Genomic DNA, 21553 nt, shown 5'->3' on the forward strand with positions numbered 1-21553 from the left:
ATCATATTACCTTTTTTTACTGCATTTTTTTGCTACATATATGTGTGTGTGTGTGTGTGTGTGTGTGTGTGTGTGTGTGTGTGTGTGTGTGTGGTAAAAAACTGGTGAATGAATCGTCTTGTTAAGATTATAGACGATCTTTGGACATGTCTTCCGTACACAATGGCATTCTTTCAGGGAACAGAGCTCTCTCTAGGACCCAGGGCGGGCACCGGGGGAAGTCCTCTGCTGCTGCTGGCGGGGCAAAGCAGGCACAGCACAGGAACACACACATCCACGCGCGCGCACACGTACACAAACTTGCGCATACACACGCTCACCGAGCTCTTCTCCGACAGTAGAGAGAGAGGGAGAGCGCGAGCTCAGAGAGGAATAAACAGAGGGAGAGAGCGAGAGAGACCATAGGAACGCAGAAGCGGCTTGTGTGTGTGCGTGTGTGTGTGTGTAGGTACGCTTGCTCGGCGGTTAGAAACGACTGGCTGGGCGGATATGGAGGGGCTCGGGAAAAACGCTGGGAACTGACCGAGTACCGAAACGAAGAGTGAAAGAGGGAGAGAGGGAGAAGAAGGACTGACGGATAGCACGGTAGGAAGGACGGAAGGAAAGGAGGAGAGGAGGAGAGAGAAGTCTAAAAGAGGAGAGGAAGAGTGTGAAGAAGGGGCTCGTCTGGAACACAGAAGGATCCTAAGGTGACTTTACTGGGCTTTTTGTGGCATTAATGCAGGTCTGGCAGAGGTGTGTGTGAGTGTGTGTGTGATGATGACATGTGCTGCACGGCTCTGCACTTAAAGGGAAGTGCTGTGGAAGTGCGTGTGCATGTGTGTGTGTGTGTCACTGTAAGTATGTAAGTATACAGGTGTGTGTGTGTGTGTGTGTGTGAGAGAGAGAGAGAGAGAAAGAGAGAGTTATGAAGGTTGTTTTCCACAAGCTAAAAAAGGGGCCAAAGTGAGCTGAAGTGACCGCTGTAAACTGGAGTGAAGGGATCAAAAGGAGTGGATACTTTTTAAGGGAACAGTGTGATCTCATTCCAACACAAACGCACTTTTTCTTTTTCCTGGTAGGCTACTTTAGGCTGAAGGAGAGAAAAATAGGGGCAAAACACTCTCTTTAAGTCCGTTTTCCCCTTTCTTTCACTGTGTGTGTGTGTGTGTGCGCGCGCTCAGGTGTTTGGAGTGCAGCAGGTAACACATCACTTGGCGGCGACGAAACCAAGGCTGAATGAATGTTGTTTTTCCCAAGCTTGAAGGAGGCTTGATAAGTAGTAACAGCTTCTGAAACGTGTGTGTGTGTCTGTGTGTGAAATAGAGAGGGAGAGAAAAAGTGTGTGTGTGTCTGTGAGCCATAGACGGCAAACAGGTTGACGGAGGCAGATCTGATCAGACGCACAGCAACAGAGGAGAGAGCATGGCACAGGCTGAGCAGCAGCACATTGGATTACACACACGCGAATACACACACACACACACACACACACACACACACACACACACACACACACACAAGCTCTGTGGCCAGGAGAACAGCTGGGAGAAGTGTGTGTGTGTGTGTGTGTGTCTGAAAGCCTTACACTTAATGCATGCATCTGCTTTTTCACATGCAGGAATGTTTGCCTTTGCATTATCTTATGTGCCACTGTGTGTGTGCACGGGTGCGTGTGTGTGTGTGCGTCCTACTGAATTTGCGCAAATTCAGTAGGACGAGGGTTTTGTCGTCTCTCTCAGACAGACGGCGTGTGTCTCTACCTCCGTCACACCCCCCCCCCCCCCCCCCCCCCTTCTCAACCCGGTCTGGAGACAGGAGGTGGAGGAGGTTTGGGGAGGGGAGGAGATCAGTTGACCAAGAATGAGGCAGATGAGAAGATTAATCCAGTAGCGAGAAATGAGACAGAGACGGAGGGGAGAGGAGAGGATGATGGAGATTTTAGGACAGCAGCAGGGGGAGGAGGAGGAGGAGAAATGGAAAGAAAGCAAGAGAGGATGGAGCGAAGGAGACAGGGGGGCTGACATGCTCTCTCAGGAGTGCTGCGAGAGCTGCTCATTCATAATTCACCTCCATGGCAAACGTTCATTCACATATTGACCCCCCATGGCTGAGCTCAATGGAGTTCTCGCCCCTCCACCTCTCACTGTCTCTCAATGGACACCCCTGTGGTGCGACGTTCAGTTAGCCCGCTTCTTTTTCACTTTGGAGACAGTTGAAGCTCTCAGACGAGGCTTATGCCGCTTTTGTCCGTTATGGCCGTTTTGACGCCTTTAGTTTTTCCAGCTGGAAGCTCTGATGGGAGATTGAACTGTGTAAATTGAATATTGAATTCAGACTCCACCCTAGACACAGATAATTGGTATGGATGGATCAGTGGGTTAGTGCTCTCAGCACAACTGTTGTTTGTCTGATTCCCTCAGCACAGCTAAAACAGCCCATAATGGATCTATAATTCATGTGTGAATGAATTGAGTAGTATGCAGTTTGAATACAGTTTTTATTGGATGTCATCTCGTGATTTATTCAACATAAACACTCAAAAAAATGGCAGTTTTAATATTTCTCGTTGCACTGGTCAGGCTCAGAGCTACGCAGTAAGCGCTCTGGTCAGCTGTGGCTTTGAGCCACGTGTGTGTCTGAAATGCACCGTCAGAACAAAGTATACAGCAGAGGCTACAGCACATTTAGTTCTGAAAGGTAAACACTACAGAAGTGCACCTTATCAGCAAAAGTGAGAAAAAAAATGTCCTGACTTCTTAAGTTTTATAGGTGAAAAGAGGACACAGCACGAAGGTAAACTGGCGGAAAAAAACAATGGAGAAAAAAAGTACCAGATTATAGTTAAATCAGCTGTTGTGCTGTGTGAAGATATGGCCCATATCTGGGCTCAGAGCAAGGCAGTGCACAGACGACGATCGCACTGCTACTTCCATTGTAAAGAGTTTGATTCCTGCCTGGTCAAACTAAATATGGTTACACTATTTATATTTATTGTTAGCCAATATCCTCATTGTAAACCCTTGAATTTTACCATGTAGCAAAACTTTCTTCCAAAATACATTGATGCATAGACACAGGTGCAAATATAATCACTACTTTGTGTAATGGAGTACTTTTTTATTAAGAAATTTCCACTTAAAGTGGACATCTGTGGTCCGTGATCTGGTTTGTAGTAACTGGATACTATATTGAAATATTTTTGTTTCAAACTAAATATATCTGTATACAAGAGAGAATTATGTTTTACTGTTTAGTCCACTCTGCCCTCAGTGGAGCATTTGGCTGGTGGCAACATTTAGAAATGAACTCAACACAGGGGCAAACACTGCAGTTCCTCTAAATGTCCACTTGGGGCATTCCCCATAGACGCCAGTGTTAAAATGCCGAACTTAACAACGTTAAAAAGCACGTTCAGAGCCTGGGTAGAATATGTTTTTGGTCTTTAATTTAATTTCCTCTTCATAACTACTGTACAGAGGCGGAGCCTTTTGAAGTGTTATTAATGCTTAAAGTGATTAAGTATTATAAGCATGGCTGCAATGCGCGGTGGATGGTTGCCACGACAAGCAAGCGTTGCCGGTAGCTGTTGGGTAAGCGCCACTTGAGCTAATATGAGTCACCACACTGGAACTTTGAAGTGAATTCAGACAATAATAATTCAGACAATTATCTGACGGTATGAGTTAGAGTCATTTTAACCAACAGAAATTCCAAGAAGTGAGTGCTCCAGTTTTGAGAAAATTAGCATTTTATGGACCTTGCTAACCTAGCAGCAAAAATAGCAAAGCTGACCCTGAGATTGGCGACAGCTACAGGAGAAGCTACAGCCACCCCTTGTGTAGAGTTATACAAGTTTTATATTTCCACCTCTACACTGCTAAATTCTCTGAGGCAACATAAGCCCCTCTTGATTGTACGCTACAGGTAGGCGCTGAAGTAAAGTGTGGTATTACAAAACAGCACAGGCCAGGGCTAGCTGAATAGCATGCTAGCTTCATTTGATATCTCTGCATATTTTGCCATAATGTCAGGACTGTTAACTAACATGCTAGTTTATGAACTGAGATTATTTTTCTCCTACTTATTTCCACTCAGAGATGAAAAAAGAGCTTTTGTTTCATTAATGTTGGAATCACAGACTGTATATAAAAGATGGACATAGTTATTAAAGTACAAAACAGTCTATGAGAAAACAGCCTTCAGCTCCCGTTCTCTGTCACCTTGTCAATGTTTTTTTCTCAACACGTTTATGGCTTATGGTTTATTTAAATCTTACTGAATAAAACATTCAAATTTTGTGAATTATTTTCCCCGTTAGAGTCAAAAGCTGGACAAAGCAGGATGAGCTGTTCTGTGTGACTGACACTCAATTATCCAGTGATTGTCACAATCAGATCTACCTGTTGTTGTTATATGTGGTATCTGGTTTCAGAAATGCTCAGGTCTGCTAACCAGTGGGTCAGTTATACAGTCTATGCTTGTAATCCGTAGTCCACCACGAGACGCTAAAATACTCCCACTCGCCGTATTTTTTTACTTAACAGCTGCAAAGCAGCTCCAAAAATAATTGAACTTCTTAATAGCGATTTTTAAGCACCCAACAGTGCCCCGAGATTCAGTGTTGTCCCAGCTGACTTCAGATCTTTTAAAACTCAGTCAGGAACTCCTGACTCTGAAAACACTGATAGCAAGCCGGGAAAATTTTTAGCACGAGCCATTAAGCAAAAGCATCTTTAACGCCGTCGCCTCACTGGTAAATGCACCAACTGTGATGGGAAGTGTCTTTTGATTCTCTCCTGAATAAAGCATCGTCAGTTGGCAAATATGCATGACAACAAATTAAATATGTGACTTTTAGATATACCGTGAGTTTTTATTTATTTACAAGAAACAACTTGTAAACTTGAACTTGTGGCGGTGCTTTATTGATTGCAGTGAAGAAGAAAGCCGCTCCTTCTGTGTGTTTGCGGTAATCGTTGTATTTCAGGAATTATTTATTAGTTAATGACTGAGCCCGCTGTGATTGATTAGGGCTGATGAACTTTGCCTTTCATGCACAGGTTCATATGTTAATGCAACCGGAGAGTTAAAAGACGGGCTGTAAATTGCAGTGGAAACGCAGCCGGCCAAAGTAGCCGAGATGGCTTAGAAGAATAATGCTCCTCTGTATCCCCCAGGTTATAATTGTCTTCAATAGGCCTCCTGCTGATTTGAAATGGACTCATTGTCCACAGTGCTGGGCACCTCTGCTCAATTAGCCCCTCTCTCCTTAAGTCCTGCTGAGCTATTGGCGGTCGCATCCTTAGATAGTGCACGCACATAAATGCTCACTGACACACACACACAAACGCGCACGCGCAGCATCGTGCATAGAAAGACGTCAGCGGGTGTAAAAATAGAGCTCATAAATAGGGGGAAAAAGTGTTTTATGTTTACAAGGGGTGATGTCATTTTTGGTGTAGATCTATAGCTGACGAATCGGAGGGCAGCTGTGGCGAGTATCAGTCTGCTCGGCTTTGGCTCTGCGATCTGGCGATTTTCTTTTTCGGTGCTTTTAAAGGAGCGGCGTTTAAGGAGTTGCAGTTTAATGTGTGTGTGTCTGTCTGCTTGTTTGTGCATTTTCAGCGGCAGAGGCATGCACACGGTGACGCTGCTCTGGTTGCCAAGCAACACAGGAACGTGGGTGGAAGGATTTCCTGTCCTTAGGAAGCTTTGTTTATAAGTGGGGGGGCGAGCGAGTGCGCGCGTGTGTGCAGATTTCAGTGGTACGCTTGAGTGCCTGTGCGTTTTTAATGCACTCTTTGCCTCAAGTCAAAGTGCTACATAAAAGTCATCTAGGACACACACACACACACACACACACACACACACACACACACACACAGGGAAAAGGCAAAAAAGGCCCTTTTTTAGTCTGAGTTGGATTTGCGTTGCATAACTCCTCCAGCCGGTCTGTTTGCGGCACTCTGTCTCCTTCTCTTCTACCCCAACACTCTCGATATGTCACAGCCGCCACGCTCACGCCAAGCTGCCTCCCGCTGATGATGTCATCAGCATGCCTCACTTTATGTTTCCTCTCGCACATGAGATTGCAATTATGTGCCCTTCATGCAATCACAAAAAAACAAAACAAAACCCAAAAACCCGTGCACGGCGTGCCTGTCCTGCAGGCGTCGGACCCCGTGATTACGTAATTGACATTGAGTGAATGGGATGACGTCAGCTTGGCTCTCTCTGACTCTCCTCTCTCTGGCTAGTTACAGTGATGTCATAAATGGATGCAGCCATACACTGCTTGTGTGTGTGTGTGTGTGTGTGTGTGTGTGTGTGTGTGTGTGTATGCTGGCATGCAAAAGCATGTGTGAAGACAAAAATGACCTCAGGAGCCATCTGATTTATATAATGACATTACTCCTCCCCCTTTTTTTTCTGTTAAAGTGAAGATACTTTACAGCTAATGGATACTTTTTGGTATTGTATGCATCGTTCATAGACACACACACACACACACACACACACACACACACACACACACACACACAGTGTTAGAGCTCGTTACAGCCCCCTGAGAGAGGCTTCTATTTGAAATGGATACCCCAGTGTCTCGTGATGGGTAACTCCATCGCCTTGCTGCCCTCCATCTGCGACTGTCTGACCTTTGTCGATTCTCATCCCGAGATTCGCCGACGACTGCAGGCAGGCAGTGAATGAAAAGGGAGAAGAGATGGTGCTGGGTCGTCTCCACGGATACTGTACTCGCCAGTTCTTATTTTAGCAAAAGAAAACACAGCGTCACGGAGAAAGAGTGATTTTCTTTTCTTTTTTAGCGGTTGGCCTTCTTCAGTGCGCCACAGAAATATCTGTTTTTAGCTCTCCGTTTGAGCTACGGGGTTTTTAAGCACAGAGGAAGACTGCTCTATTTGTGTCTCGGGTTGAACAGGCCGCCTGTTGTGTTCTCCAAGTGTTGTGGTTGACGCTCTGAACATCAGCCATCTAAATCTGGATCGGAGAACTGGGAGCTTTTAACGGACCTGAATACACACACGCAGACGTGCGCTCAAACACACTTTGTCTTTCTGCTGTCCTCTGATAGTTTTTTCTCGTTCCAACCTCAAACCCCAAACCGTGGGGAAATCACACCGCACGGTGGCTTAAAAGTTTATGAACCGGGAAGCAAAACACACACACACACACACACACAAGAATGCTTTAAGTAGACACACTCGTGCAGACACACAGAGAAACACAAAATATGCAGATTTTCCCCAATAAACTGATTAGCATTAGCTCAGCCCTGCTAAGGCCAAACCACAAACAGAGTACTGTACATAACCGCGCAGCAGCTTAACACTGAACAGGACTGTTTGATACCACTGCGCAAATATACACACACAAGCAAGAAAAATACACACAAACACACAAGACCATAGCAGCACAAGCAGATCATGAACGCTGTCCAAGCGAAGTCCGCTTCAGCTAGTAACAGTTCGACATAGATACACAACCAAACTGATTATATACACATGCGCCCCCCCCCCCCCCGGAGTCTTAGGGCCTTAGTCAGCGTCTGTGTCCGTGCGTGGGCCTGTTCCCTGGCAGGGTGAGGGGAAAAAATACCTTCCCATATGATGTAAACACCAAAGTCCCTGTTTGTGTGTGTGTGTGTGCACGCATGCTTTTAACACTATGTGTATGCGTGTGTGTGTGTGTGACTGGCACCCTCTGAGATAGGATTCGCTCGCTGTGACAGTTTTCCAAATTATTCCACAACACAGTGCAGTTTCTTTTTAAAGATAAGTTTCTCTGCCATCTCTGCTTTGTTCCACTGCACACAGCGGAAAGGAGAAAGACGGAGTAGACAGAGGGGCTGACGTGTGACATCACTAACCAAATGAAGGCAGTGAGGTTAAAAAAAAGGAGAGGCCACTGCTTTTAACTCGATTCATAAAAATCTCTATTATTGATTTTGTGATGGATTTAGTGCAGGCAGCACTTTGTTTTGACTAATGCCAAACAAGAGGACTTCATTATTTCTACTGTTTTATAGGAAATATAATTATTGAGTCTTCAGCAGGTCCCTTGGTTTTTGTGGGGGGTTTTTTTTTGGTTTAATAACGCGCATGACTCACACGTTAAATGTGTGTGTAGTGAAGAAAATGTCACTGGCAATTATTGCTACAGTTAACTCAACGAAGAGCTGTTAGTTAAAACGCAGCATATCCTTTGTGGGGTTTTCATTTCAGGGCTGTCAACGAATATTCTGCATACGATAATGAATCCTGATATTTGACTATTCGATTGTGGAACGAAGCTGAAGTGAAGGCAGGTAGAAGGCAAAGGTGGAATAAAAGATGCAGGTAACACACAGAGATGTATAGATGCAGATTGGAGAGGAGCGTGCAGTGAGTAGCTGAGCCTCCTGTCATTAGTGAGCATACACGTATCAGCTGGTCAACTGTAAATGATGGCAGATGCTCTTAATCCTCTGAGGACTACAAAAGTCTCGAGCCACCTTTCATTTCTTTATATTTTGCTTTCAAGGAGCCAGACTTTCTGGTAGTTTTTTAAAGTGGTCTTGAGCAATAGTTCTCCAGGCTTTCTGAAGGTCTTTCAAAGTTTTTCCTTGGACGCTGTCTGCTTTTCAATCATTCAAGCTTAAAAAAAAGCACCTTACTCAAGAGATGAACCAGTGTTATATCTACACATAACAGACAGCTTAGCAAAGAACCAATTTGAAATTGTGTCTTTAGGCACTTTGTTACTAGCAGCCTGTCACAAAAACACATCATTTGTTCTCATTTCTTTAGCAATGGGAACACAGTTTGACAGCCACATCATAGTATTTTTGCACCAACAAGGTGATTCCCAAAGAGCTTTTAGTTGAAAATCTAGCATATCTCAGCACAGTGTTCAGTTTATCCTTAGAAATGTGAGGAAACCGGACAAGTGAAAGACAAAAGAAGAAGTGGCAGACCTAAAAAAGAAAACTGCCTACAGCAGATAAACAGCATCTGAAAGTCATGTCCTTAAGAAATAGGAAAAAAGAAACCCAGCAAAGACCTGACACCGGGCCTTCGGTAGATCCATCTATTGTTCACTGAAGCCTCATCAGAAATGGTCTCTGTGGAAAGACGGCTGTCATGAAGCCGTTCTAACTGAAGGGAGAGGAGGCTAGGCTATACCAAATTACACAAGAAATGGACTGAAAATCAGTGGCAGGGCGGATGTAGTGATGACTCCAAATTTGACATTTTTGGTTCAAATCATTGTCAGTATTTCTGGGGGAGGTCAGGAGAGAGTCTACAAGCATTTGTAAAATATGCTGGAGGCTGCGTATGCTTTGTGGCAGTATTTCAGCCAGTGGTGTTGGAGATCTTGTCAGAACTGATGGACTTATGAATGCAGAACAATACTGACAGATTTTGATCCACCATGCAGCACCGTCTGGAAAATGTCTGATTGGCATTGGCTTCATTTTCCAGCATAACAATGATCCCAAACACTGTCAGTGCAGAAAAGCATGGATTGGCCTCCCCATTATTGGAGCAGTGTGGGATCATCTTGACAAAGAACAGAACAAAAGGCAGAAACATGCAAAGAAAAGCTTTAAATGTCCTTCAAGAAGCCTGGAGACACACAAACATGTATATCTGCTAATTAATGATGACTAGACTGACTCATAATAATAATAACAGAAGTCTGCTCAACAGAAAACAAAGCAGAAATATACTCATGGTCCATACCACACTGTAGGCCATATTACCTGTTTTAATTCTATTAAAATATTCCAAAAGTCTGATTCATTGACTACAATTGGTAGTGAAGCCAAGCAGACACTAATCAGCCACAGAGCCCTGTGTCGGCACATCTGTCAATCAAAATCTCTTATGAACTATTATACTATATACTAGGGCTGGGCCATATTATACCGTTCACGGTAATACCGGTATAATGTTAGGCAACGATAGGAAAATGAAATATCGCGATAGAATGGGAGTAAAACGCGCATGCGCAGTGCCTTTGTTTTCATACGCACATGGCCGATTGTTGAGTGAAACAGATGAACCAGAATTGGTTTGTAAAAATGGTGCAACTTCCGTGATGTGGAACTGGTTTGGTGTTTGTCCATCAGATACACAACAAAGCACATTTTTTTGCAGAACATGCAAGCGGCCGTTGTTATTGTCATATTTGTCGGACTAAGATGCTCTTAAATCTGGGAGTAATCTGGGTCCTAAACTCCGTATTCTTCAGGTCAAACAACACTGCAGCATCACTGAGCGTTAAAAACTGTCTAAATTCTTTCATCTTTAATAAAACGATCAGCATTGCTGCTTTACCAGGTGTAACTATAAAGTTTAACTTCCAGGCATCCATGAAAACAAAAGTTATTACATTTAACGGAGTTAGAAGTTAGCAGGAAGCTAGCGGAAGTTAGCTCGCTAGTTTCGCTAGTTACCTAAGCATGATATTGCATGTTCTGACAGAGATTTCTGAAAAAAATCAAACGTACAGCTCTGCTATCACTTCCAACATAAATGAAGACAGGAAACTAAACAGCAGCGACGTTTGCAGGGTTACTGAAGTTGGGCTAGCTGGTATATAATGATGTGCTACGTGATCGCTAGCGACACAGCTATGTTAGCATAACATAAACAGTGAAGCTGGAGGATGAACACTAACACTTTTCCACTTATAAAAGTTAACGTGAAGGTTCTTCATGGTTAGAGACAAATGCAATCGCATGGCAGGATGCTGTAAACGGACCAAACTTCAGTCAGGAGAACAACTGAGATAATCCATCCACAATACGAGGTTAGTCATTCATATACTGCAACAAGATGGGAATAGAGCAGCTGCCAGAGAATTCAACATTAATGAATCAATGGTACAGAAGTGGAGGAAGCAAGAAGAATGAGTTTAATAAAGTTTGATTTATCTGACTGCTTTGTTTCGCTTAATGTGCCTTATAATCCCGTGCACCTTATGGTCCGAAAAATGCGTACTGCACACTGCAGTTTAATGTTGCAAAGCACCTCTTTTTAACTTCAGTGGATATTATACATGGTTATGCTCAGGATATGTCAGCCCATTTCTACTGGAAATGCCTTTTGGTTAAACTTTCAGCAAGGAATTTGCATTTGCACTGTTACATTTTTATAAAGCTTTAATGTACATAAAAACCAGCTTCTTGTTTAAGTGAAAATAAATGGAAGGTTGTCTTTTTGCACTAGTAATGTTGTGGAGTTGTATTTTGTCTCGCATCAATTATATCGTCGGTTATATCGTTATCGCAAATTTTCAAATATATATCGTGATAAATATTTTTGGCCATATCGCCCTGCTCTACTATATACTATACTATTATAAGGGGCAGGGATAGCTCAGTAGGTAGAGTGGTGGCCCAATGATCGGAAGGTCGGAGGTTAGATTCCCCTGAACAGCTACCCTGAGGTACCCCTGAGCAAGGTACCTGCTCCCTGGGTGCCCAATGGCTGCCCACTGCTTCACTGTGTGAACGGGTTAAATGCAGAGAGGAATTTCCCCACGGGGGTCAGTAAAGTACACTTACTTTCTTTCTATAAACCCAAGCTTATTGGAAATGTCTCGTTTTTGGAACCAGACTCAAGTCGCCCCTAAAACTGCAGTTTTGGGCTCTGCTGCATTGGGCCCAGTCTCAGTCAGTGAAGGAACGTACATAACACAACATCACATTAGAAAAGCTACACACCTCCACCTAAAGGGTAGGCCTCAGGGTCAGGTGATGTTACATTTAAAAGTAACATCTAAAGAATGCTGAAACAGTATTCTGTTACTTTGTAACCAAGAGTTCATGTGTTACCAGAAATTATTACATTGGTAGCTTCTCTTCCAGCACCTAACCAACAACAAGCTTGTGAATTTCCCTCGCAATGATAGCGTTAGCTGAGCTGAAAGCTAGCTAGCTGTTCAGAAGACGCCACACTGGAGTGGTTCTCCTTACCCCTGGTGCTGTGGAGCTGCTGAGTTTAGTTAATAAAATAATTCAAATACTAATGATTTACCCCCAACACAGTGCATCAGTTACAACAGAGAATTAAGAGATTTTCAGAAAAAAGTAGTAGAAGAACATCAGAAGTCACATCATGGTAACTCTTAGTAGTAAATACTGATCAGGCTTCGAAAACACTACATTTACACTTCCCATAATGCAGCATGGAAAACACTGGTGTCTGCGTTTTTAACCCTGAGCTTGCAATGATGGCTTTTTGTTTTTAAAAAAAGCACAAAACTTCTAGTTGTCAAGCCTACAGCAATCGTGATGACATCATTAGTGGTTACTTTTTTCAGCCACAGATGACATTATAAAACTGCTGTCTCTGCACGAGTGCACCATGTTTGCTAGCTGCTACCCCGGGGGCAGTTTGTCATTTACATTTCGACGAACGAGACAAATCTGTCGAATGTACTATTTAGGCGTATTCCCAGCTAAAAGTCGAGCCTCTGCAGAAGCAGCCCAGATTTTGCAGCTCACCGATTCTGTTTTGAAGCGTCACCGTGCACAAAGGGAACAAGGCAGAGAGGACAGGAGCCTCGTTCCTGTGATAACCTATAAAGAATTCAGCACACAGATGGGCTGAGCTACCTGCAGTCCTGATGAAACACACTTTTTTTTTTAAGTTGGAGGCAAAGTCACTTTCCCTTTGCTGTACTCGTGTTAGTGTTTGGTAGCTGCTCGCAGGGATTTGCTGTACGGAAAGCCGCAAGGGACGCAAGTCATCGAGGGACGTCGCTCAGTCACGAAACAAGGGAACCGTACCTTAAAGCTCGTTTTCAGACAAACGGAGGGGACAGGTGTCACTTGAACTCGAACAGCAGGAGCAGAAAAACTCTTAAACCACTGATGTTTGTGTTCCTCTTTAGTGGCACACTAACAAGCTGGTGTTCTGCTAACTTTACACTTTGTTTTCACCGTGGAGCGCTTACAGTGGCACAAGATTTATTATGGTCTGTCGTGAGGCACATTCAACACATCTCTCCTCAAACACTGAGTGAGTGGGAGAGCCAGGTGCAAAACAATCATCACCTGTCATCATATTCATTATAACCACATTCAGATGTGGTCAGGGGCACGCTGGGAGGGGGCGGGGGGTTGGTGGGAGGCCATCGCACTGCAAATTATATGTGCCGTAGGTTTGTTGCTAAGCGACTTTGTCACAATACCCCTGTGACCTTCCGACCCTGCCAAGCCTGGTGTTACTGTCCCCGTCTCACACTTGCATGTGCATGCGCGCGTGAGTGTTATCCGAGACGATGGTGAGACTGCCGCATAGCAACCGAGAACAGCTGTGATTTCTCTGTGGTTCGGACGAGCGTGTGCGTGCAGATTTGTTGTGCGTTTGCAAGAAGCTGCCGTCACTGTTCATCTATGCGCACACCCACTACAGCATAATATGGCACGCTGTCACTTCCACAGCGTGATAACGGCAGAGACTCAATCAGCCAAAATGCCCCCCAACACACACACACACACACACACACACACACACACACACACACACACACACACACACTCGCTCAACCCTGTTGTCAAATTGCAGCTGAAAATAGAGAGCGGAGGGAGCGATGGAGCAGTCATTTCCCTGAAGATCCATTCATGTAAAATACTGTTATTCAAACCTCCCTCCCCCTTATTCAATAGTCTTATTCATCTCTCTCCTGACTGTAACACCAAACAGGCCTTGTCTTCTGCTTCCCAGCGTCAGCCTTTGCGCCTGTGCACGCACGAGCGGGCGCCTGTGCGTTGTTCTCAGCTCTTCTCCAATAAGAGGAATGTCCTTGGCCTGTCCGACCCTCGCTGCTCCCGCTGAGCCCTCCGTCAAACACCTAAGGCGGGCTCTCCCGTGCTGCTCCAGCCAATCGGGTACCCTGGCAGTTAATGACATCAGTTAGCGGAGGATCTTTAGGACTGGCCCCTCGAGGTGATTCGTCGGGGAGCGAGTGCTCTTATTGTTCTGATGATTAAGTGTTATATGAAGGGCTATCAGAGGAGAGCCCCTTAATGAAAGTGGAGCGCAGAGAGCAGAGGCAGCAGCGGTGCCGGTGTTGGTAGCGGCGTAGAGAGCTACAGAATTGAGCTAGAAATAGAGTAACGTTGGAGGGAGAGAGGTGGGGACAAAAAAGAGGAGAGTTTTAAGGTGGAAGACGGAGAGATACTGTGAGAGAGAGCGAGAGGGAATGTTGGGCTGAATATTTAACAGCTGTGTCCAGACTTGCTGACTCCGGGTGTTCATGATCTGAATGTACCATGAGAGGTAGACAGTGCGCACAGGAAACCGCTGTAAAAGAGCGAAAGGGGAAGAAGGAGAGGAAGAGAGAACAAGTGCACGTATGTGCAAATGCATCCAAATGTGCACGGTTTTGCCTTTTTGTAATTTGTATTCATCCGTGGATCCTTGCAGGAATGCGAGCATGCGTGTGTGCGAGTGTGAATGCCGGAGATTCCCTGGCTGCTCGGTGAAAGCGTAGAACGCCCTGCCTCGGAGGAAAATTCCATCCCACGCTGTTGTAAATCATCAGGCTGGGATGTCCAACGTATTTTGTCATTTTCCTAATGTGCACTTGTCATTCGCTTTTCTTTGTTGTGCCCCCCCTCACAACAAAGTCTTTTACTACATTTCCCAGAAAGCCTCCTGATTGATCTTTATCTGCTGGAGTCTAATGTCCGTGTAGAGTTCCATCAGGATTTCTTAGTCGAGAAATCTGGAGTTCTGCCACTTTACTGAAGACCGCTACAAACTGAAATACTTTGTAAAGACACTGCTTACTGAAAAAAGTGAGAGCAACACCCTTTATCTTGTTATATTGTTATTTCTCTGTGGCTCAGTAGAACTATATTAATGTGAAGTTATGTTAAATTGGACTTATTATATTTTCGTTCTGCTTGAGTAGACACCAGAGCTTTGTGTCTGAGATGGACGTGTTGGTGGCACCTTATACATCATCCAAGCCAAGGGTGGAAAAATGCTGCCTGAAGCAGAGCATTCAGAGCAGACTGAAGCCTGAGCGTTTGGCGCAGAGTTTATTTGTGTATACTAACCTCATCATTTGAGTGTATATGTATTACAGAAGATAAAGGACAGCATAATAGGCCAATTTCTAAATATCCAACACTTTGCACTAGAATTGAACTGGACCGGTTTGCTTTGCATGTTTAAGGGTGTGTTTTTTATCTGGACAGTTTTCAACACTTAAAGTATTCTATTAGCATGGCCTGCACTGACAAGCGTAGTACCATACACCCGAGTGCTTTTTCTCAGGTGCACTGATTACTGAAATTACCTTTTTGACTCACCTTTCTGCCAAAGCATTCAAAGTTGCAGTCTTACGAGCCGAACAGCAACTATCACTGCTACTGTTACAGAAGTAGTATGCTTTTTTTCTTTATTACATTTCCATCTGCATTTTGTGTACACAATGAAGTAACTTTCTCACTTTTCAAGGCTGAAACAGAGAATAGTTGTGAAGCATTTGAATGCTTTCATGTAGAGATGCATAACGCATGCATTTGCTTCTTGTAGATGTGCTAAGGAACACAGCTGCACAGACACATGAACCCTTTGGATGAGGCTATAGTGAACATAAGGTCATCAGCACACTGTCAGAGGTCTTAATACTGAGCCCATTCTGTCATTCGGGTGCAATCAGTCTGTATGCCGGGTCACTGACAAAGTAAAAGTCTAACAATTTGATGACGAGGTGCAAAATGTGAGTGGTGTGCAGCGATTATTAAAGTGCTGCTGATATGCTGAATGACTCAAGTTGGCTCAAAGCTGTTTCGATGGTGGTCTTTGGCCATATTTCAGTCCAGCTCAGGCACAATCCAGGCTGATCAGCTGATGACTTTCCTTATATCTCTCTACACATCCAGTTGACAAATCTGTTTAAGTTGCCTGCCTAGAGTTCCTACCCTCTTCAACCCGCTTTGCAACCCACCCCAGCTCCTCCTTTAATGCCTGTCATAGATGCTCTGTTCTGTGCTGAGGTCTCGCTGCTGCTCTCAGGCTTTCCATGTTTGCACTCGAAAGGGGGGCGGTTGGATACCAGAGACGTGCAGCCAAATATATATAACCGCAGATGAAAATAATCTTCTTTTTGACTACAGTGGTCCTTACTGAAATGAATGCAAGTATTAGATTGCAGCACGAGTAGCCATTTTTTAGGGTGAGGGATAAAGTCACATAAGATTCTGCAAAGCCCCGTCATAGAGTGCAAACGGGTGTAGAGGTTTGGGATTTGATGAGCCATCAAAGTCACGGCTACACTCCTCCCGGATCGTGTTACCACATCTCCGCAGTTCCTGTGCACAACCGCAGAGCCCCTCGAGCCTGCTTAAGTGTTAGCCTGCCTCTGAGTGGGTACCTCGGTCGTCTTCAGGGTTAATGTCGGGCAGCAAACAGATGGACCCTTCTCAGTTTATTCAACAAACTCCACTATCACTGGCATTCATTTGGCACTTGACAGATGGAAACTTCCGACTTGGGTTCACGAACTGAAAGCATAAAAGAGAGGGTTTCAGATACCTCCTGCAGCGATACAGAGAAAGTCAAGACTTACAGTTGCTGCACTGGGGCTAATTCAGTTTGTGCTGAGGAAGAAGAGGCCCGGTAAAGCACAAGGTTTCCCTTACTTTCCTGTAAAAATCTCCGACCAACACTGAGCCTTCATCACATATTTTGCACTGGCAGAGAGAACGTCAGCACACACCCCCACCCTCCCCCTCACACACATCACCCCTGGCTAAAGGAATGTAGTGGAAAACGAGGGACTCGAGATAGAAGATCAGAGGCCTTAATATGAACCACATTGTGTGTTGTTCTCCTATTTCCCATCTCCTGTGTTCTCCGCATCAGGAGTGAAACAGCCTTTGATGAATATCTACAAAGAGATTTGAGACTTATAAAGAGCGGCAATTTAGCCAGGTATGTTATCTTAAGCCTGGTAATTTGGGAATTCAATTCACTCATCGGGGGGAGCCTGCGGTGTTTATCGGGCTGACTCGCATCAGCGCCGTACATTGAAATAGAGGATCTGGGGGCTATCCAGTCAATAACTGACCGCATCTTAAAACGCAGGTTATCGCATCGCTTATACCCACAATTCCCTCCCTCTCTCGCGCGCGTGACCGTGGATCAGGACCTGCCTTTCCCCTGAGTTACACATCTAATCACAGCAGCATCATCCCTCATCCCTAATTCTGTTGGCAGGGCCTGTCAAACAGCATACGCTGAAAGACGAGGTGACTTTGAGATGCTGCTAATGACCCTAGGATATAACTCCCCTCTGTCTTTTACTCCCACTCTCTCTTTCTTCCTTGTCCACTCCTGTCTTTATTACTCGCGGTCATGCTCATTCTTTTTCACTGCCTCTCTCTGAATCTGCAGATTAGAAAACACAACCCAGAGCAGGGTGAGTGGAAACAGGGAGTCATGCCTATTTTTTTTTTTATTTAGTATGTGGAAACACTGCGGAGTCTTTAAGGGTCAACGCGAAGACGAACTTCTGTTCAAATGTTATTCCACCTTTGTTTAAAGCGGGCAGCCCCGCAGATTAAAAACCTCCTCCATCACGAGAGGCCAAGCAAGACTCAGCATCTGCGCGCACACACACACACACACACACACACACACACTCTCTCTCTCAAAGCCTCAGACAGAAAAACACACCCCAAAAAAGCAATCCTAGCCGAGTACTGACTACTTTATAAGCACTCCAGTAGACAACACTTCATCGTCAAACCAGCGGGCTCGTTGCCAAACCTATTTAAATCTTGACTGAACAAAGCAAAGGCAGCTCCTTATTGTGTCTGCCACAAGAACCTTCATTAACCGTGTAAACTCAGCAAGTGAGCTTCAGATAATTTCACAGCCTGTTCCATGAAGAGGGAGACGAGCACATACAGGCACTCGTGCCTAATTTGGTTTTGAGAGAGACGACAAAAACAAATCACGGGACTGTAAAAAGACTTAACTGCTACATCGAGAGGATTCCCAAATGTTTATATAAAAAACGGCAGGTGGATAGGGTGAAGAAGGGGTGGTGGCACCGATGAGCAACAGAGTGCGGTCTGTAACGGAGTGGGTGACGGTGTGTGGATATAAAACAATATAATCTAGTGTTTGCATGAAAGTGAAAAACTTTTTCTCTGTCAGCAAAAAGATTTTTTTAAAAACCCTCATGACCCAAATTCAGCTTTTGTCCTTTTAAAACCACTCACTCCGTTGCACAAGTTTTTCCTACTTCCCAAAATAGCTTCGTTTTTTTTTTCCATTCAGCCTAAGCGACTGCAAAACAAGCTGCAAAGGTTGTGACTGTGCTAAGATGGGCAAAGCATCACCAGCTTCAGACGTTTACACACATGCTCTGCAGCTCTGAATGCCAGTGTGCAGCAGTAGATGCTCTTTAACCTGCACGCGCGACCCAATCAGCACCACCTCCAAAACCATCGAAGGCACGTCTTAATAGGATTCCTGGATCTTCCAGCATTTTCTGGAGTTTGTGTGTTAAAATAGCTGCGCTTTCTTTTCCTAGTTATCTGAATTTCACCAGCTTCACCAACACACCAGGTTCAGGATCTGGAGGTGAGGCTTGCAGCATGAAGCATTTCTTATTAGACACTTAGTTGCAGTTGTAGTTTTCTGTTTTTAGTTCAGTCTATTTCCAGGGTTTGTTTCAGTTCCGTTTTTAATGTTTGGAAATGTTTTATTTTAGTTTTTATTAGTTTCATTGTTAGTTGTAATCTTTTTAATTAAAAACTTGATGTCAGTTCACTTTACCTGAATTTCATCGATAGACGAAGCCATGAGTACACAAACATGGAAAAAGCTTTTAGGTCGTCCACGCTCTGTCACTTTAAGAAAGTATTCGGATAACCGGGATTAATATACTTGGAAAGCTGTCAGCGAATAAAGCCCGTGTTCAATGTATCTACGGGATAAATCAGTCCTGTAAGTGCCGGAGGATGCCCTGCAGAGAAAAAGAGCCTTTTTGGGACTCCGTTCGAGCGATAGCTCATATCACTTTTTCTCTTTTGGCCTGTTTGCGAGTTTGTAAACAGCCTGAATTTTGTTTTGTCAGCATTCGGAACACGTTTCAGTTGACATAAGGTATCTTGTGTGGCGTTAAAAACAGCTTGTAGGAGTGGGAGGGAGGAGTGAAGGATGTAAGCAGAGTTGTATCATCAGCAGAAGCCGTGGAAGTATCGTCAGCAAAGGCAGGCCGGAGAGGACCGCATAGGTTACTGACAAACTGCTGCCTCACCCCCTCGTCCTTCCCGTTTCACTATCTTTCAAATTCCACTTTCTTTTCACGCAACCGGAACGCAATTTCTTTCCACCTCTGGGATAAGGGTGATCTACTAAACTGCTTTACTTTCTCGTCTAAACACAAGGCGGTGCGGTTTCTCGATCGCAAACTTCTCTCAGCCTCTTTGAGCTGTTTTGTTATTGATTCCAGTCTGTGGCCAAAGCTGGAGAGCTGGGGAAGCCAAAGAGGGCAAACCTTTGGAACCGGACAGGCTCTTCCAGCGCTTGTTGCCATGGTTTTTTGTTGTCGGGACAAACTGTCGACCAGTGGCTGAGCGCCTGAGCTGCTGTTTGTTAAAGATAAGTGGAAAAGCCAGAGGGGAGAGAGACAGACAGACACAGAGAGGGAGCCCTGCTTCTTCTTCCTTTTTTCCCTTTTTTTTGACTGCAGGACAGCCGACTGAAGAACACTCACCACCTCAAAGCTTCATCCACCCCACTCTCCCCTGAATGCGGGGATCCCGATAGATCACGCTCCCCTCTTTAAACCGTTCGCTAAACCTTTCTCCTTGCGCTTTTGTGACCCACACTCCTCTCTGCCCACTATCAAAGCTGTGTTGGCTGTGCTCTGGCCGCTTTGATATGGTATAGTGTTTCTGGCAGTCTCCCTTTCTCTTTCTTTCTCCCTCTCCCCTGCTCTCGGTCTGTCTCTCCCTCGCGTTGTCTCTCCTTTCCTACAGTATTATAAAAGAGCACTGAGCGCCAACAGGGACCTGCTCACTGTCAGAAAGAAAAGGCAGGGAGGCCTTAGAGGGAGAGCGGGTGGGGGGATTGGGTGATGGAAGGAGAGGTGGAAGCAGTCAGATAGTGTTATCTTTATTACTGTTATAATTATGATTGTTGCCGATGTCATCTCAGGTTTGATAGCATCTTTATCAGATCTGACCTTGGTATTAGATCTGGTTATTGTATAAGGATCCTTTTAAACTACTTACTTTAGGTTCTGCTTTCGACATTTTTCTTCCAGCTGCACTGGTGGGTCTGGTCAAGAGCGACTCGGTGTACACTCCATTGAACCGTAGTTTTACATTTAAATAAATGAGCTCTTGTTTTATCTTAAATCCAAACAATAATAACACTGTGAGGTCTGTGTGTGTGGCTCTGGAGCGCTGAGGTAATTAGCGTAGCTTAGCATCAAGCTGGACAGAAAGCTAATGTTACAAACATAAATATTCAGCTTTTAAAACCTGTTCATGTGAAGAATTTTCTTTGCTTGTTTCACTCAGATACTAAAACGTGTAAATGATGTTATTTAGCAGTTAAAGTTACATGTAATCGTGTTTTTTAATGACAGATGAATTTAGATATACAGATTGTATAAATAGTGTGTTTGTGGATTCTTTAGTTTGGGATCTGTCTTTGGAAACTGGACACAGTGATGTGAGAGATTAGAACTGGTCAGCTGGCGCTAAAGCTAACTAGCTTGCATCTGTTGCTGTGTCTGTTCTTCACTCTGGTATCAGTAGGGATGCTAGTCACGTGCACTCACTGGAAAGACTGAACAGGCGGCTCTTGAACAAGCATGGTGTGGACCTGGGTGGACCACCTTTTGGTTTCTCACGCAGTGTGACTCTAAACATAATATTTCACCATTAAGTCCTAAAACTAGCAGCTGGAATCATGAACTCATCAGGAGTTTGTTTACTAAGTGAGCTGCTGTCTCTTTCTAAGACTTATTATTGCATCACGAGGATTCCCCCTCCCTCGCTGGCCGTGAGAAACGATGCAGACTTGAATGGACTTGACTTTAAGACTCTGAGGTTATAGCCATCTTTCTAATACAGTCTGTGTTTTCTGCTTTGGTTAAACTGAAGCAGGAGTGTGGGTTAATGCTAAGATAGTCTTATTTATATTTATATAATGCATTTTTAGTCTTACTAACCGCTCAAAGCACTTTAGACTACAAGTCACAAACAACCATACATGCATGTACACTTTAAGGACTTCGGGTACCTTACATACTGTAGATACAGGGACTAATGCCATGCTAGGACAATACACTGACTTGGACAAAGTGTGCGAGAAAACGCTGGGCAGAGTGAGTAACCATGTGAGAGTGCCCAAATGTGCGATTGCATGTCGGCCTATGGTGTGTCATGGCCATAACCATAGGAGTCTAAAGCCTTGGGCCTGGGCTTTTTTTAAGCTTGACCTGACTGTCACAGGCAGTTCTGCACACACAGTCTAGCCCTGCAGTCCACCAGGGACCTCCAGGCTGCACACACACA

The 21553-nt window shown here is 44.5% G+C and overlaps 1 protein-coding gene across 1 annotated transcript in view; it reads left to right on the top strand.

Annotated features, from left to right (window-relative positions):
• Window positions 1–263: 263 nt before the first annotated feature.
• The window catches only part of ches1 (checkpoint suppressor 1), a 60768-nt gene continuing 39478 nt past the window's right edge, over window positions 264–21553 (top strand). Inside the window, exon 1 of the mRNA XM_086263220.1 lies at window positions 264–689. The gene's annotated coding sequence lies outside the window, so the exon portion shown is untranslated. The remainder of the gene's footprint in view (window positions 690–21553) is intronic.

This window comes from Aulonocara sp. 'chitande type north' Nkhata Bay, linkage group LG15 (genome assembly GCF_057382095.1).
Source record: "Aulonocara sp. 'chitande type north' Nkhata Bay isolate Kocher_YH1m ecotype deep benthic linkage group LG15, A_spYH_male_GT1.1, whole genome shotgun sequence".
NCBI classification, from domain to species: Eukaryota; Metazoa; Chordata; class Actinopteri; order Cichliformes; family Cichlidae; genus Aulonocara; species Aulonocara sp. 'chitande type north' Nkhata Bay.